The sequence below is a fragment of the Lithobates pipiens genome, unplaced genomic scaffold, assembly GCF_037356315.1.
Source record: "Lithobates pipiens isolate NorthernLeopardFrog02 unplaced genomic scaffold, aLitPip1_a1.2 Scaffold_19, whole genome shotgun sequence".
NCBI lineage: Eukaryota > Metazoa > Chordata > Amphibia > Anura > Ranidae > Lithobates > Lithobates pipiens.
Genome location: NW_027507764.1, coordinates 520,396,588 through 520,415,334, shown reverse-complemented (window position 1 = coordinate 520,415,334; position 18,747 = coordinate 520,396,588). Strand labels below are relative to the sequence as shown.

The following is an 18,747-nucleotide window of genomic DNA, read 5'->3' as shown; positions in this document are numbered from 1 at the left end:
CCCACTATGTAATGAAGCTCCTGTGTCCCCTGATGTATGATCAAGAAAATAGGATTTTTATACACAGCTTACCTGTAAAATCCTTTTCTTGAGAGTACATCACGGGACACAGGGCTCCCACCCCTCTTGGGTTTTACGTGGTTTCCTATTGCTTTGCTACAAAACTGAGGTGCCTCCCATATGGGAGGGGTTATATAGGGGAGGAATTCTCCTTAATTGGGGGTTAACCAGTGTCCAATCACCAGAGGTGCCTATATAACCCACTATGTAATGAAGCTCTTGTGTCCCGTGATGTACTCTCAAGAAAAGGATTTTACAGGTAAGCTGTATATAAAAATTCTATTTTTTATGTTGTTGGCGTTGACCTGTTTTTTTTCACTTGTTTCCCAAGATGACCATCTTGGCGTTTGTCAAGAGGGTGAGAGTGCCCAAAGAAAGTGCCTACGGCCAAATCACCCTGAAAGTGCCCGATCTTGTCTGATCTCAGAGGTTAAGCATTGTCGGGCCTGATTAGTAACTGGATGGGAGACCGACTGGGAATACCAGGTGCCGTAGGCTTCTTTTTATGCTGTTGGCGTTGACATTTTTTTTTTTTCCGCTTGTTTCCCAAGGTGACCATCTTGGCATTTGTCAAGAGGGCTGAGAGAGCCCGAAGAAATCTCCTACGGCCACATCACCCTGAAAGCGCCCGATCTCATCTGATCTCGGAGGCTAAGCAGGGTCCGGTCTGGATAGTACCTAATTACAGGTGCCGTAGGAATCTTTTTATATTGTTGGCTTTGACCTGTTTTTTTTTCGCTTGTTTCCCAAGGTGACCATTTTAGCATCTGTCAAGAGTTTTGAGTATGTCCCGAAGCGTTCGACTAAGGCCACATCACCCTGAAAGCGCCCGATCTCAGAGGCTAAGCAGGGTCAGGGTCAGGGTCAGATGGGAGACCGCCAGGGTCTATGTTGTTGGCGTTGACCTGTTTTTTTTTCACTTTTTTCCCAAGATGACCATCTTGGCATTTGTCAAGAGGGTTGAGAGTGTCTGAATAGAACACCTATGGCCACATCACCCTGAAAGCGCACAATCTCATCTGATCTCAGAGGCCTAGCAGTGTACGGCCTGGTTAATACCTGTATGGGAGACCATCTGTGAATACCAGGTGCCGTAGGCTTCTTTTTATGTTGTTGGTGTTGACCTGTTTATTTTCGCTTGTTTCCCAAGGTGACCATCTTGGCTTTTAAAAAGAGGGTCGAGAGTGCCTAAAGAGATCACCTACGGCCCCATCACCCTGAAAACACCCGATCTTGTCTGATCTCGGAGGCTAAGCCGTGTTGGGCCTGGTTAATACCAGGATAGGAGAACGTCTGGGAATAACAGGTGCCGTAGGCTTCTTTTTATGTTATTGACCTTGACCTGTTTTTTTTTTTTCACTTGTTTCCCAAGGTGACCATCTTGGCATTTGTCAAGAGGGTTGAGAGTGCCCGAAGAGATCACCTACGGCCCCATCACCCTGAAAGCGTCCAATCTCGTCTGATCTCGGAGGCTAAACAGTGTCAGGCCTGGTTAGCCATAGGCTTCTTTTTATGTTGTTGGCTTTGACCTGTTTTTTTCGCTTGTTTCTGAAGGCGACCATCTTGGCGTTTGTCAAGAGGGTTGGGCGTGTCTTGAAGAGAATGCTTACGGCCACATCACCCTGAAAGCACCCGATCTCGTCTGATTTCAGAGGCTAAGCAGTGTCAGGCCTGGTTAGTACCTGGATGGGAGACTGCCTGGGAAGACCAGGTGCCATAGAAGGATCTGGCCTGGTTAGTGTCTTGATTGGGAGATCGCCTGGGAATACCGGATGCCGTAGACTTCTTTTTATGTTGTTGGCTTTGACCTGTTTTTTTTAGCTTTTTTCCCAAGGTGAGCATCTTGGCCTTTGTCAAGAGGCTTCAGAGTGCCCAAAGAGAGTGCCTACGGCCAAATCACCCTGAGAGAGCCCAATCTCATCTGATCTTGGAGGCTAAGCAGCGATGGGCCTGGTTAGTACCTGGACGGGAGACAGCCTGGGAATACCAGGTGCCGTAGGCTTCTCATTATGTTGTCGGCGTTGACCTGTGTTTTTTCCCTTTTTTCCCAAGGTGACCATCTTGCCATTTGTCAAGAGGGTTGAGAGTGCACAAAGAAATTGCCTACGGCCACAACGCCCTTAAAACACCCAATCTCGTCTGGTCTCAGAGGCTAAGCAGGGTTGGGCCTGGTTTGTACCTGGATGGGAGACCGCCTGGGTTTTCCAGATGCCGCAGGCTTCTTTTTATGTTGTTGGTGTTGACCTGTTTTTTTTCGCTTGTTTCCCAAAGTGATCATCTTGGCATTTGTCAAGAGGGTAGAGAGTGCTTAAAGAGATCGCTTACAGCAGCATCACCCTGAAAGCACCCTATCTCTTCTGATCTCGGAGGCTAAGAAGGGTTGGGCCTAGTTAGTACTTGAATGGGAGACGGCCTTGGAATACCAGGTGCCGTATTCTTCTTTTCATGTTGTTGGCGTTGACCTGCTTTTTTTCGCTTGTTTCCCAGGGTGACTATCTTGGCATTTTTCAAGAGGGATGAGAGTGCCCAAAGAGATTGCCTATGGGCACATCACCCTGAAAGCACCCAATCTCCTCTGATCTCAGAGGCTAGAAAGGGTCGTGCCTTGTTAATACCTGGATGGGAGACCGCCTGGGAATACTAGGTGCTGTAGGCTTCTTTTTATGTTGTTGGCGTTGACTTGATTTTTTGTTTGCTTCCCAAGGTGACCATCTTGGCGTTTGTCAAGAGGGTTGAGCGTGCCTGAAAAAAATCTACTATGGCTGCATCACCCTGAAGGAGCCCAATCTCATTTGATCTCAGAGGCTAAGCAGGGTTGGGACCTGGTTAGTACCTGGATGGGAGACCGCCTGGGATTTCTCAATGCCATAGGCTTTTTTTTTAAGTTGTTGCTTGATTCCCAAGGTGACCATCTTGGCGTTTGTCAAGAGGGTTGAAAGTGCCTGAAGGGATTGCCTACGGGCACATCACCCTGAAAGCACCCGATCTCATTTGATGTTGGAGGCTAAGAAGAGTCAGGCCTTGTTAGTACGCGGATGGGAGACCGCCTGGGAATACCAGGTGTCGTAGGCTTCTTTTTATGTTGTTGGCGTTGACCTGTTTTTTTTAGCTTGTTTCCCAAGGTCACCATCTTGGTGTTTGTCAAGAGGGTTGAGAGTGCCTGAAGAGATTGCCTATGGCCACATCACTCTGAAAGCACCCAATCTTGTCTGATCTTGGAGGCTAAGAATAGTCAGGCCTGGTTAGTACCTGGATGGGAGACCACCTGGGAATACCAGTTATTGTAGGCTTCTTTTTATGTTGTTGGCGTTGATTCGTTTGTTTTTTTCCGCTTGTTTCCCAAGGTGACCATCTTGGCATTTGTCAAGAGGGTTGAGAGTGCCCAAAGAGATCGCTTACAGCAGCATCACCCTGAAAAAGCCCTAGCTCTTCTTATCTCTGAGGCTAAGAAGGGTTGGGCCTAGTTAGTACCTGGATGGGAGATGGTGTTGGAATACCAGGTGCCGTATTCTTCTTTTTATGTTGTTGACATTGACCTGTCTTTTTTCGCTTGTATCTCAAGGTGACTATCTTGGCATTTGTCAAGAGGGTTGAGAGTGCCCAAAGAGATTGCATATGGGCACATAACCCTGAAAGCGCCCGATCTCCTCTGATCTCAGAGGCTAAACAGGGTTGGGCCTTGCTAGTACCTGGATTGGAGACAACCTGGGAATACTAGGTGCTGTAGGCTTCTTTTTATGTTGTTGGCGTTGACTTGTTTTTGTTTTGTTTGTTTACCAAGGTGACCATCTTGGTGTTTGTCAAGAGGGTTGAGAGTGCCTGAAGAGCTTGCCTATGGCCACATAACCCTGAAAGCACCAGATCTCGTCTGATCTCAGAGACTAAACAGGGTCGGGCCTTGTTAATACCTGGATGAGAGACCACCTGGGAATACTAGGTGCTGTAAACTTCTTTTTATGTTGTTGGTGTTGACTTGTTTTTTTTTTGTTTCTTTCCCAAGGTGACCATCTTGGCGTTTGTCAAGAGAGTTGAGAGTGCCTGAAGTTATTGGCTACGGCCACATCCCCCTGAATCTGTTCCATCTCATCTGATCTTGGAGGCTAAGCAGGGTCGGGCCTGGTTAATGCCTGGATGGGAGACCGCCTGGGAATACCAGGTGTCGTAGGCTTCTTTTGTTTTTTTCAAATATAATTTTTTCTCCAAACAGGGGAAGACGGTCCCCCGAGTACATAATGCAACAGAGAAATACAGAGCAAAAAGCAGCTGAACAATACTTGATACAGGTATATTCGCAACTGTGAGTCTGCCTTCCATCAATCATAATGATTCAAGGCACGGATAAAGTACTGTACCAAGATCCAGGGTCACACAAACCCCAGGTCCCTCTGGCATAATCCATCCAGAGGGGGGGGTGGGGCCGTCATTCCCAATTTTCCACTTTTTCCAAAAGAGAGAGTGGGTGGAGGGGGTGAGAGATAGGGGAGGAAGGCAGAAAAGAGAAGGGGTGAAAGATCAGGAAAGGAGAAGAGGGGACGAGACACAATGGCAGCCACTGTCCAAGGGGCCAGTCAAGGAAAGCTCAGAGCATTAAGGTGATAGCAGGCGACATCCTTCCAGCGAGAATATAAAGGTATTCCAGATGTCCCAGGTTTGTTTAAAAAATTCTTGTTTACCTTGTGATGTGAGGATCAAGTCCTCCATTTTTTTTAATGTCCTCTATTTTCCTAAGCCAGTGAGTAATGAAAGGGGGGGAACATTTTTTCCAATAGAGAGGGATGCAGGATTTCGCCGCATTTATCACATGCCGTAAAATTTATTTTTTTGTACTTCTTAATGGGAATCTGTCAATGGTGCAAGAGAAAAAATGCAGCCTCTTCCGGGATGGAGAAGTCTGTGAATTTTTGTGTTATGCATCGGATCTCTGTCCAGAAGTCCACCAAGCTGGGGCAGGACCAAAAAATGTGGATCAACGTGCCCTCTTCTTCTCCACACCTCCAGCATATGTTCGAGGAAGAGGGGAATTATTTATGCAGCTTTGATGGTGTCAAATACCACCTGGTGAGAAGTTTAAAATTTGTCTCCTGTATCTTCGTGCACAGCGAGGTTTTGAGAACCAAAGTGATAATGCGTTGTCTCTGTGCTGGGGAAAACGAGCAATTAAGGTCCTTTTCCCAGTTGGACAGGCAGGTTAAGTGTGGGTGATCTGTTTGAGAGAGAATGTGGACCAAAGGGCCTTCGCTCCTGCATAGAGCCTCAAACTCCGTCTGAGGGCGTGCGAAAGTTTGAGTATTGGGGATGGAATGGAAAAAATGATGTTGTTGCGCCGCTCTCCAAAAAGGCATTTGGAAAAGCCCTGTCTGATCTGTTAGGGTTGAGAAAGAAGGTCATTTTCCATCAATGACGAATTTAGACGCATGGTCTAGGTTGGAATTTCTAAGTGGGTCCCCGGTTCCAAGTTCGGATGGCCACGTATAGGGAATAGGGGGGAAGTCAAAGACGTGAGTGTGTTTTGGGTAGCGATCAGGTGACTGACTTTCAATGAAGCCCCTATAGTGGGATGTGACGTCAATTCTGTGGGTAAATCCCTATAGCACCACATGGTGCTTCTTAGCGGAATTTGGGAGTGAGATTGTCCTAGTAGCACCCAGAGCTTAGAAAGTTTGTTTCCATTCCAGTCCAATACACGCCCCAGATGGGAGGCCAGGTAGTAGCATCGCAAGTCAGGGAGAACCAACCCTCCCTGTTGTTTAGACAATGTCAGCTGTGACCACTTAAGTCTGGGATTTTTGTGGGCCCAGTTAAATTGAGTGAGCAGGGATTGAGCTTGCTTAAAAAACGGGACTGGAATCTGGATCGGGAGAGCTTGGAAAAGATAGGTAAATTTAGGGAGTATGTTCATTTTAATGAGATTGCATCTCCTGAACCAGGAATGGAGGCCAGAATGCCACCCGTGAAGCAAACTGCGGATCTTAGTGACAAGGGGTGGGGGGAAGTTCAACATAAACGTACGCGTGTTGTCCTGTGGAATGTAAGTACCTAAGTACTTAAGGGCTGTATGGGTCCATTTAAATCGAAAATTGGACTACAAGTCTAGTAACGTTTGCGGGCGGACTTCGACCCCCATGGCCTCTGATTTCAAGAAGTATCCCGTATATCTGGAATTCCCGAAGGAGATTTGGCAAGGAAACTCTGGGATTCGTCAACGAGAACAGCATGTCATCTACGTAGGCAGATGTCAATAGTACCGATTTGGAGTCGCGTTATGTCTGAGTTTTGTCGAATTGTGGAGAGAAAGGGTTCCAATGACAGTGCAAATAACTGGGGCGACAGGGGGCAACCCTGTCTGGTCCCATTCCCGATGTCAAGGGGAGATGAGAGCACCCCATTCGCTTTGAGTTGAGCTGAAGGGCGTGAGTATATCTTACTTATCCATGCCAACATCCGTTCACTCAGACCTATATGGCGAAGGACCGAGAACATGAATGTCCATTTGACCCGATCAAAAGCCTTCTCGGCATCAGTACTCACGAAAAGACAAGGGGTCCCAGATGACTTTGCTTTATGGACCAGGGTAAGCACCTTAATGGTGTTGTCCCTATCTTCCCTGGTGGGAATAAAACCTAACTGGTCAATATGTATAAGGGACTGCAAGTGCTGTGCCAATCACGTGGCGAGGATTTTAGAGAATCGTTTTAGGACCGAATTTAGGAGGGAAATGGGTCTGTAGCTCCCACATAGGCCCGGGTCTTTGCCCTCCTTAGGTATCAACGAGATGTGGGCTCTAAGGGTATGCTCAGGAAAATCCCCATTCAAGCTCAGAGTATTCAATAAATTCACCAAGCGCGGGCCGAGAATAGGGAGGAAGGTCTTATAGTATTGTGCGGTATATCCGTCAGGGCCCGGAGCCTTACCCACCTTCGGAGGTCCCACGGCCATCTGGACTTCTTCCAGTGTGATCGGGTTGGTAGACCAGAACCGGTTACATATCTGTCTATATTGTCCTGTCCGGACCCTGAATCGGGCAGGTTGTAGAGATCAGAGTAGCATTTTTCAAAGACTTTGGCTATCTGGGTTGGGGTAGAGCCCCTCTGGCCATTCTCATCTATCAACTGTTGTATGTAAGAGGCAGATTTCCACTCCTTTACTAACCTGGCAAAGATTTTTCCGCATTTGTCCCCTGATTCCTACATCAGTTTACGACAAAACTGGAGTACTGCTTTCGCTTTATAATGGAGTAGGTCAGTAATCTGGGTACGGAGTGTCCCCAATTCAATCTCTAAGGTCCGTGAGGGGGCATGTTTATGTTTCGCTTCCACAGAGGCAAGTTCACAAAACAGATTAGCAATTTGTTCCTTCCGTGTTCGTTTGATGCGTGCCCCGTGCCTGATAAGTACCCTGCGGAGTACTGACTTGTGAGCCTCCCAAATTATCCCCGGGTCGCAGTCCTGCGTTTAGTTTTCTTGGAAATAAAGGTCCAATTCCCTGGTCACATCTGCTAAAACTTCCGGTATCTGGAGGAGGCTCTCATTAAGGTGCCAGAATAGAGTCCTAGGTGAGGGGTTCCTAGAGAGGGTGTAGGTAAGGGCTACAGGAGCGTGGTCAGACCAAGTAATATGGCCGATGGAGGAAGAGCTCACCAAGTGCAGTTGGTCATGTGGAATCAAGAAGAAGTCTATCCTCAAGTATGATTTGTGAGGGGAAGAGCAAAAAGAGTAGTCCCTTTCCCCGGAGTGTTGCAGACACCAGATATCAACTAATTGGTCATTCAGTAAGCACTTAGTAATCCGCTTTCTAGAGTAAATGAGGAGCGAGGAGCAAGAGGCAGAAGTGTCAACCGATGGTGAAAGGGGACATTAAAGTCCCCACCTAATATCAACTGGCCCTCCCGAAAGTCACATCATCTGTGCAGGGTAGTTCTGAGGAATGTGTCTTGGTGATCATTGGGAGCGTACACAGTGGCAAATGTAAAAAGGAGCTCTCCAATGTGGCCCCTAAGAAAAAGATATCGGCCCCCAGGGTCCACCAGAGAATCCTGGAGAACCGAGGGGAGCCTGCTAGAGATCAGAATGGAGATTCCCTTGGTCTTAGAGGAGGGGTTAGTAGAGTGGTAGACCTTAGCGAAGGATCTTGACCGTAGAAAGGGGGGGCTAGTATTTTTAAAATGTGTTTCTTGTATAAAGGCCACATCAGTACAGGAAGTCTTCAGTTCTCACAGGAGGATCCACCGTTTTTCAGAGGAGTTCAGTCCCTTAACGTTTAGAGAGGTGACCTTGACTGAGTCTGCCATCGCTCCTCGGGGAGGGGAAGGGGGACGTCCGAGAAAAGCAAAGAAAGTTGAACCAAGGTAGGTATTGGGTAGGTAATGGATGGAGGGAACTAAGGGGGAAAAAGGAAGGGCAAATGGAAGGAAAGGTAAGGGGAAAAAGAGGCCGGGCACCTCAACCCCAGGGGGAGAGGGAAATTAAGGGTTGTCCGCACTCAACAGTACAGGAATTGTATACTAAAACAGCACAATTATGCTATAGCGTTTACCAGATGTACACTGGGTTTAAAGCGCCGTCCTACTTGGGTTGGTGGGTAGACAGGTCGGAGAGGGAGCCCCCGGATCCCAGTCCCCCCAGTCCCTGCAGTGGTAAATGTCACGTCTGATACCGGTATGCAAATAAAAGACAATCAGTAACATCATAGAACCAAAAAACAATAGTATAATTAAAACAGAGGTAGAGCATAGAACTGTCAGCACTGAGGGGTCTCCTCAGCTCGCCCTAAATGTAGGCATGCACGAGGGAGCCCGTCACAACAGAAAAGGCATCACAGAATGGGATCCACCACCCCCCGTCCCATACCCCAAAAGTACATGCAGCCCCCGAACAAATGTATTTCTCTCTTTGGCAGATTGTCCTCTTCTTACCCCCTCTCCTCCATCCACGCCCCGGGGGAAAAGGGGGAGGGAAGGGGGGAAAAGAGGGGGGTAAGGGGGGAAAGGGGGAGTGAAAGGGGGGAATGAAGGGGGGAGGGAAGGGAAGGAGGTAAGGGAGGGAAGGGGGGAGGGAAGGAGGGGCAGCAAAGGAGAGGGGACAAACATGCGGAAAGGTCAAGTCCTTTAGCGTGCTCACACCAGCAACCACCCGGACCCCATAAGTTTCAACTCCTCCCCTCCATGGTCACCACATGAAGATGAAAGAGGAGCAGCCCTGGTCGGTGCATGGAGAATCCGGCAGGCAAGGGGCTGGGGCCACCATCCCTCCATCCAACGGGAGACTTCACCCGAGCAGCAGTTCTGGGGCCCGCCAATTAGTGTCTCTCCTGCATCACCATCGGGGGCTGTGTAGAGCATCCAGAGGGAGGCTGGGACCGCCAAAACAGTAAGGGGTAAATCCTCCAGGGGGGTCCAGAGTCAAACTGGAGGGAAGCAGTGTCTCGCACCAATAGGCTCAATAAATAAGTCATCCAGGGTGTCCCCGAAAGCTGCAGAAGGCAATGTCGGCAAAGAGTAGGTGGGGGCCAGAGGGGGGGACGAGGGGCACAACCAGGGAGAGGGGACACATATGCGGGAATGTCAAGCCCTTCCAGTACAGCGCACTAGGTATCACTCAGACCCCCCAAAGTGCAACTCCCCCCTCTAAGGTCAAGACTCCAGAAGGGAAGATGAGCCGCCCTGGTCTGTACATGAAAGAACCTGCTGCCAAGGGGTTGGGGCCATCATCCCTTCCTCCAATGGGAGATGCCACCTGTCAAGTGGTGCCCCTCCGACAATGTGGTCGGGGTATATGTGGAGCATCCAGGGGGAGGCAGGGACCACCCAAACAGTGAGGGGTAACGCCTCCAATGGGGACTGGTGTCAGACAGGAGGATAGCGGTGTCTTGTACAAGTTGGTTAATTAGACAAGTCATCCAGTATGTTCCTGTGAGCAGCGGAAGGAAAGGTCGGTAAGGATTATGAATGGGTGGGGGCCAGGGAGTGCATAAAACTGCCACCAGATGACCGGGGCAGAGAGGGCAAGGGGATGAAAGTCAGATCTGGTAGGTGGGGGGGGGGTGAGGAGTCTCACTCATATTACTCACGTTGGCCATCCCTTGAAGCTGAGCTCTCTGCATACCCAGGATGTTCTTCTGTATAATCTAGCCTATCTGTATACATTAGCCTGTCTTTTGTACACATTAGCCTCTCTGTATCAACTAGCCGGTCTTCTGTATACACTAGTCCGTCCCTAGCTTGTCTTTTATACACATAGTCTCTCGGTATACCCCGCCTTTCTGTATACATCTTTATACCCTAGCCTCTATGTATAATCTTGCCTCTCATTATACCCCAGCCTGTATTCTGTTTACCCAATTTTGTCTTTTATATAAACTAGCCTGTCTACTGTATAACTTAGCTTCTCATTATACCCCGGCCTCACTGTCAGCTTGTCTCTGTACACTAGCCTCTCTGTTTTCCCTAGTCTCTCTGTTTAAAATAGCCTCTCTGTATACACTAGTCTGTCCGTATACTTTAGCAAGTCTGCACACACTAGCCTCTTTGTGTAAAACAGCCTCTCCCTCAGTATAACCTCGCCTCCATCTCTGCATATCCAGTACGTTCTTCTGTATAATCTAGCCTGTCTTTTGTACACATTAGCCTCTCTGTATAAACTAGCTGGTCTTCTGTATACACTATTCCGTCTGTATACACTAGCAAGTCTGTGTAACCCGGTCTCTCTCTCCCTAGAAAACACCGACCCTGACAGAGGAGGAGGGTTTAATAGTCCCTCAGACTCCTCCCACAAATACGGGCTGGCCTGCGGCCAGCCTTCCCACTTGTAATCGGAGTCTTCAAGTGGGAAATGCGATATTACTTAACCACTTCCCACCCGGCCAATGCACATATACGGCCGGGTGGGAGCCGTCTACTTCTGATAGGACGTTCAGGAATGTCAATCAGGGCTCTGTGATTGGCCCTCCTGATCACATGACGGCCGTGTCCAATCACGGCCGTCATGTGATGTAAACAAACAGCCGGTTGCTAGGCAATCGGCTCCTCCTCTCCTCACACAGAAGTCATCGCTGAGGAGAGGAGAGTAGATTGCTGCAGCCGGCTGATGATCAGTGAGTATGAGCTGTTTTTTACAGCTTTTTACTCACTGATCTTCAGTCTAGTGTAAACACACAACACACCACACAGTGTAAACACAGTCCCCACATATGTCCCCATAACACTCATGTCCCCAAAACATACATGTCCCCAAAAAATAAAAACACATGTCCCTAATAATAAAAACATGTCCCCCACATATGTCCCACTAAAATCACTTGTCCCAATGATTATGTGCACACATATGTACGTGATCACCTGCACACATATGTACATGATCATTTGCGTACATATGTCCGTGATCACACAAACCAATTATTATACACTTAACGGATTTTTTTTTACCAAAAACATGTAGCAGAATACATTTTGGCTTAAATTTATGACAAAATTTGATTTTATTGGATTTCTTTTAAAATAGAAAAAAGAAAATATTGTTTTTTTTCCAAATTTCCGCTTTTTTGCGCTTATATCGCAAAAAATAAAAAACGGAGTCGTGAATAAATACCACCAAAATAAATCTCTATTTGTGCGAACAAAATGATAAAAATTTCATTTGGGTACAGTGTAGCATGACCGCGCAATTGTCACTGAAAGCGCTAGAGCGATGAAAGCTGAAAATTGGGCTGGGAAGGAAGGGGGCGAAAGTGCCCTGTATTGTAGTGGTTAAGAACCAAGGCCTGAGGTGTGCCATGGCCTGGATGGTCAGTATGCTTGAAAAGAGGGCAAAAAGACACAAGTATAGGTGGAAAAGGAAAGGTAAAGATCCCATCCATAAAATGACATATGCCCAAACGCCAACTGTAAGTTACCGCTTTGAGAGTAGAACCCACCGACTCTTGACCTGAAGATGAGAAGGAACCCCTTAAGAGCCTGCAAGCTACGCAAACCCAAATGAATGTCCCGTGAAGGATAGGATGAGCCTGATGCCCAAGGTAACCCAGACATGAGAATGAACTTCTTGTGAATGAGAGGATACGTGGGGAAAAGGGAGCAAGGGCTGACCCGAAGAACCCTACAAGAAGATGGCTGAGCAGACTGAAAAAACCCAACACAAGACTGCCTGGGGTATACAGTGAGGCTATTATAATTGGAATGAGGCTGGGGTAATAAGATTGGCTTGGGTATACGGCGAGGTAGACCCTAGAAAAGAAACAGAAATCAGAAAAGTCAAACAAGGTAATACAGATAGGCTAATGTTATTCCCCTGAGCCTGGTGTATACAGAAGAATGGCTAGTGTATACAGAGAGGCTAGTGTGTACAGATGACAAGCTATTGTTTACAGATAGGCTTGTGTATACAGAAGAGAGTCTGGGGAATTCAGTGAGGCTAGTGTATGCAGAGAGGCTGGGACACCGAGACTATTGTAAAAAGAAGGCAGGCTAGTGTATATAGGTTACGGGCACGTGTATACAGAAGACAGAGAGGCTAGTCTATATAGAGGGACTGGTGTACACAGAAAGATTAATGTATACAGAAAGGCTAGCGTGTACAGAAGACATGACTTTATTTTTTGCTAATGCAACTACATCTAAATCATGTAAAGAGTTACAGTGCTTTTTTCATATTTGGTGCTGTTAAAAGGTCAGTAGTGTGTTGTCAGTGGTGATATCAATGTGACAGTTAATGTAGAGAACTACATATATAAAAAATAGAGCAAAAGAGTGCTAAGTTTATTTTGTTAAGTCATTGACTGATAGACGTTAAGTAATTGGCCGTTATTGGTTTGGCAGTACATGGTTTATTTTGATGTAAGATAATTTTATTCTCTACCTATAGCCGAGTTTTAGACGACTTTATTATTAGCATTAGTCGCATTAATCATATTTATTATGCAGAGTGTAAGTATTGTAGTGAGACGATATTGCTTTTGAAAGATTTGTATTATTATACATAGCATTGTTAGTAGACCAATAGGACAATTTACATGGCTTAATATTGCAGAGCGTAATTTAACAGGAAAGAAATCCAAAGCGTTAGTTGCAGTAGCTTCATAAAACTGAGAAATCGTTGCATTACTCTAAATGTAAAAGTTGTTCCGGTAGCACTGAGAAGACTGATATTAGATGAGTGATCTACCCATTCCGTTTACTATTGCAGAGAGATACCGGTTAAATGTTAATATCTTAATATTTATTGCTGCGTGTAAGGTAGAAATAAGATGGTTTTGTGTGAGTTGGTTTACCAGGATATAGAGATCGTAATCTGGTTATTCTAATAATAAATATAGCAAAATAACACAGATTAATATTGAGACAGTATATACAAGTCGAGTTTAAGTGGAAATAAAGGAAATGACAGCAACGACGTGTGTAGGTTTTTATCACTCGGGTTCATTACGTGTCTTTAATAATGTAGTAAATATACCCCAAATATAGCATAAAGATAAGAAAGGAAAATAACTGGCAGAGGATGACATGGCAAAAAGACAAACTGCATTAGAAATGTGAATGTGAATTAGAGATGAAATGTCAATCCCCATTGGTAACCATTAATAAAGTTAACACGGCTACGTACAGCAAAGTTTGAGCTAAGCAGCTAAATATTCCTTTATATTGCAGAGCTTAAGTATTGCAGTTGAAAAGAGATCGGAAGCGTTTTTTGCAGTAGCTTCAAAATGACTGAGAAATCATTTCATTACTCTAAATGAAAAAGTTATCCCGGTAGCACTGAGTGGACTGATATTAGATGAGTTATCGTTGTAATACAAATTCAGTTTCCTATAGCAGAGAGATACCAGCTAAATGTAAGAAGAGCAATTGAACTGTTCACATCGGTAGCATTGCATTACTCTTAATATGTGAAGCGTGTAAAGAAGCAAAAGATGGTTTTGTATTATCCTAAAAGTAGCAGTATACGTAATAAAGGTGGATTTAGACATAGCAAACCCTATAATCTAATTTAGCAAAATTAGAAAGGATAATATTGAGACAGTATAAACAGGTCGAGTTTAAGTGGAAATACACAAAATATCTAGCTTACCTTTACATTGTTCAATAGAGCCTTGCAAAGTAATACCAAGTTAGAATATCGGACTAGCAATTAGATGAGATGATTGCTGTAATCATAAAATATCAGCAACTTGTCTTTAAGGATGAGAAAGTATAATAACCGGAAAAGTATGAAATTTTAAAGAGACAAATTGCATTAGAGATGTGAGATAGACATGAAATGTCAATCCCCATTGGTTACTTACATGAAACCATTAATACAGTTAACGCGGCTACATACAGCAAAGTGTGAGCTAAGCAGCTAAAGGGTATACATTATTTAAGAGTAAATTAACGTAGCTTGTAAATTCCAACGTGTAAATCGTGCCATTAATTTTGTTACGCACGAAGGCGGCTTACACTGACTTTTCTCCGTTTCCACTGGTTATCCGCATAATGTATCAGTAACCCTGAAAATTAATAGTGATAGACAGTTTACAATAGGATGTATGCTTGATGTGAATGTAAAATAGTTGCATTATGTGTTATTAATGTAATCAAACTTTATTGCTATCCTTTGCTACTGCAACCACTTTCTCGCATTTTTCTGCTTTTAAAAAATGTGTTGCCAGTGTTATGTGTTACAAATGGTTATCAGTGTGACAGTTGAAGTAATATACAAAATAGAGTCAGAAAGAGAATCCTATTGCATAGAGGTAGAGAGATGGTTGCATTATTCTTAATGTGCCGGCTTTAAAAGGTTTTAAAAAGATGGTTTTGTGTGAATTTTGCTTTAACGTAAAATTAGCTGTAGACATTATATCTATGGTTACGTTTACAATGATTTAGAGATAGTAATCTCTATAATATAATAATAATAAGTATATTGAGGCAGTAAATATAAATACAGATAAAGTGAATACACAAAAGGGATCAAGAGATTGTTGCAAAGTAATATCCTCATTAAGGCCGATTGTCGGAATAGCAACATAACACGAAATATGAGCACGGCTAAAATACATAAAAACAGTACATTATTTAGGAGTACAGTAGAATATAGTATAAATTATTTAAGATTAAATTGACTTAGCCTGAAAAAATCTAAGTTTAAATCGTTGAGTAAATCGTTGAGTAAATCGTAAATTTATCAGCTAAGTTAACTCTGAGATTATGATTAATTTGACAATTCTATATCGCGTTCATTTCCACTGGTATAATCATAATGTAATATCAGTAATTGCTATCAGTAAATGTTAAAATTTTAGACAGTTTACATTAGGATGTGGAATTGATATGGATTTAAAAGCGGAACATTAATTTTCTGAAGCATATGGCAGAAAGACGGCTTACACTGCTTTTCTCACATTTTTCTGCGGTAAAAAGAAATGTTTTGTCACTGTGTTTTAACTGTGCAATGATCCTAGTGCAGAGAGATACTCAGTTAATGTCAGAGATACTCGGTTAATGTCAGAAAAGCAATAAAACTTTTTACATCGTTAGCGAGCGATAGTTACATTACTCATAATATGTGCAGCATGTCTGGTAGCAAATGGATGGTTTTGTGAACATTTTGCATTACCGTACAATTAGCGGTAGACCTCGCCGACTGTATACACCAGACTCTCTGAATACACTAAACCCTCTGTATACCACATCCTGTCTTCTGTATACACTAGACTGTAAAAATTAGCTAGAATACACCAGCCTGTCTTCTGTACCCACTAGACACTCTGTATACACTACCCAGTCTTCTGTATACACTGTCAGCTTTGATGTATACCCAAGCCTGTCTTCTGTATATGCACTGTCCTTTCTGTATACACTCGACTCTCTCTATACACGAATCTCTCTATATACACTAACATCTTTGTATATACTAGCCTCTCTTTAAACTAGCCTCTCTGTGTACCCCAGCCTCACTGTTTACTCTAGCATCTCTGTATACTCAAGCCTATCTGCATGCACGAGTCTGTATTCTGTATTCACTAGCCTTTCTTCTGTATGCTGTAGTCTTCTTTATATACCAGCTTCTCTGTACACCCTTGCATCTCTGTAAACACTGTGTAAACTAGCCAGTCTTATTTATACACTCGCCGACTGTATACACTAGACTCTCTGAATACCTAGCCTATGTTCTGAATACACTAGCCCGTCTTCTGTCTTCTGTATGCCCTCTCTGTATAAACTAGCATCTTTCTATACCCCAAACTGTCCTCTGTAAACACTTGTCTCTCTTTATAGCCTGTTTAGCCTTTCTTCTGTACACACTAGCTTCTCTGTATACACTAACCAGGCTTCTATATAAAATAGCTTCACTGTATGCACTAGCCTCTCTGTATAATCTAGCCTCTCTTTATACCCTAGATAGTGTTCTGCATACACTAGCCTCTCCGTAGAAGCCAGCCTTTATTCTGTATTCACTAGCCTTTCTTCTGTATGCTGTAGTCTTCTATATATACTAGCTTCTCTGTACACCCTTGCATCTCTATACACCAGACTCTCTGAATACACTAAACCCTCTGTATACCACAGCCTGTCTTCTGTATACACTAGATTCTCTGTATACACTACCCAGGCTTCTGTATACACTGTCAGCTTGGATGTATACCCAAACCTGTCTTCTGTATACACTAGTCTCTCTATATGCACTGTCCTATCTGTATACACTCGACTCTCTCTATACACTAACATCTTTGTATATACTAGCCTCTCTTTAAACTAGCCTTTCTGTGTACCCCAGCCTCACTGTTTACTCTAGCATCTCTGTATACTCAAGCCTATCTGCATACACGAGTCTGTATTCTGTATACACTAGCCTCTCTTTAAACTAGTCTCTGTATACCCCAGAATAACTGTATACTCTAGCCTCTCAGTATACACTAGCATTTCTGTACACATCACCCTATCTGTATTCACTAGCCTCTCTGTATACCCCAGCCTGCCTCTCTAGCTTTTCTTCTGAATATAATAGTCTCAGTCTCTCTCTATAACCAAGCCTGTTTTCTCTATACATTAGCATGTGTCCTGTATACACTAGCCTGTCTTCTTTATTCTCTAGCCTACCTTCTGTATACCTTAGCCTCTCTGTATAAACTAGCCTTCCTTCTATATACACTGCCATTTATGAGGTAAACAAAGAGTCTAGTGTACATAAACGACAGGCTAGTGTATAAAGAGAGGATAGGGTATACAGAAGAAAGCCTAGTGTATACAGAACACAGGCTAGTACCCTGAGCCTGGGTGAGAGAGGATGAGGAGCATTAGGAGGGCTTGGTCTTTCACATCCGACCAAGCCATGATGTGGCTCAACACGTCCAGCTGCCGAAAATAAGGACAAGCGTGGGAGGCACACAACACCCACTGTAACAGTGCTAGGTTCCTGCATTACAGAAACAGAACACCAGCAATAAGGGGTATCTTCAGGTGTATACTGTGCAGGAGGCACACAACACCCACTCTAACTTCTGCACTGCCGATGCCTGTATTGCAAAAATTGAACACCAGTAATAAAGGGTAGCTTCAGGTGTGTACTGTGCAGGAGGCACATAACACCCACTGTAACAGTGCTAGGTTCCCAAGCAGTAAAGACACTGTCCCTGCCTATCGTCCTCTTTCCCTGACCGCCGCAACACACTATACAAGGCCGCTGCGCTGGCTGCCTTATATAGTGTGGGGTGTGTACTAAACCCCCTTGAGCTATAATTGGCCACAGGAATACTGCCTGTGGTCAATTGTGGCTCTCCTCTCAGAGGATGTCACATCTGTTCTTATTATATAGAACTTATTATGCTCCTCGTAAACTTTTTCAATTTGGCCGAACGGCCGGACGCAAGTTGCCCCCGGTGCGGGAACATGGGGGGAGACATGATGCACATGTTTTGGAGATGCCCGAAGTTGATCTGCTACTGGACGGAGGTGACAGGAACCATTGATCAGGTGTTTGGAACCTCCACCAGGATGGAGGCGAAGTATTGTCTCCTGGGATTAGTTGAAGGAGTTGGAAACCCGGGAAGCAGCCAGATGGCAGTTCTGAGATGCCTATTTCAGGCAAGTAAACTGATTGCCCAACCCTGCTTAGCCTCCAATGTTGGCATTGACTTGGTTTTTTTAGCTTGTTTCCCAAGATCACCATGTTGGCGTTTGTCAAGATGGTTGAGAGTGCCCAAAGAGATCGCCTATGGCCCCATCCCCTTGAAAGTGCCCGATCTTGTCTGATCTCGGAGGTTAAGCATTGTCGGGCCTGATTAGTAACTGGATGGAAGACCGACTGGGAATACCAGGTGCCGTATGCTTATTTCTTTATCATACATCACGGGACACAGGATCATTACATAATGGGTTATATAGGCACCTCTGGTGATGGGACACTGGTTAACCCCCAATTAAGGAGAATTCCTTCCCTATATAACCCCTCCCATATGGGAGGCACCTAATTTTTCCCTTTGCCAGTGGTGGTTGGTCACGTAAAACATGTGCTATGAAGAAAGTTCTGTGCAGGTCCCTGCGGGGGCCTAAGGGCTACAACAAACCGGATCCATATCTCGGGCCGATATTTTGACTCCCAAGATGATATGGTACCCGGGCCTCGTCATCTGAAGAAACGAGGTTTTGCCTGTAAGTCCTCTCCTATTGGAAGACTGGGCTCTGGGAAAACCAGACTTACTGTACTATTTACATAGTGG

General features: G+C 44.8%; 9 pseudogenes; all 9 read left to right on the top strand.

Moving 5' to 3' along the window:
* The first annotated feature begins 439 nt into the window (after nt 1–439).
* LOC143998441 (5S ribosomal RNA) lies at nt 440–558 on the top strand (annotated as a pseudogene).
* A 701-nt stretch (nt 559–1,259) lies between these two features.
* Nucleotides 1,260–1,378, top strand: LOC143999276 (5S ribosomal RNA; annotated as a pseudogene).
* A 286-nt stretch (nt 1,379–1,664) lies between these two features.
* Nucleotides 1,665–1,783, top strand: LOC143999028 (5S ribosomal RNA; annotated as a pseudogene).
* Nucleotides 1,784–1,943: 160 nt separating this feature from the next.
* LOC144000011 (5S ribosomal RNA) lies at nt 1,944–2,062 on the top strand (annotated as a pseudogene).
* A 951-nt stretch (nt 2,063–3,013) lies between these two features.
* On the top strand, nt 3,014–3,132 carry LOC143999519 (5S ribosomal RNA; annotated as a pseudogene).
* Nucleotides 3,133–3,231: 99 nt separating this feature from the next.
* LOC143998847 (5S ribosomal RNA) lies at nt 3,232–3,350 on the top strand (annotated as a pseudogene).
* A 321-nt stretch (nt 3,351–3,671) lies between these two features.
* On the top strand, nt 3,672–3,790 carry LOC143998977 (5S ribosomal RNA; annotated as a pseudogene).
* A 319-nt stretch (nt 3,791–4,109) lies between these two features.
* On the top strand, nt 4,110–4,228 carry LOC143999230 (5S ribosomal RNA; annotated as a pseudogene).
* Nucleotides 4,229–18,238: 14,010 nt separating this feature from the next.
* LOC143999202 (5S ribosomal RNA) lies at nt 18,239–18,357 on the top strand (annotated as a pseudogene).
* The last annotated feature ends 390 nt before the right edge of the window (nt 18,358–18,747 follow it).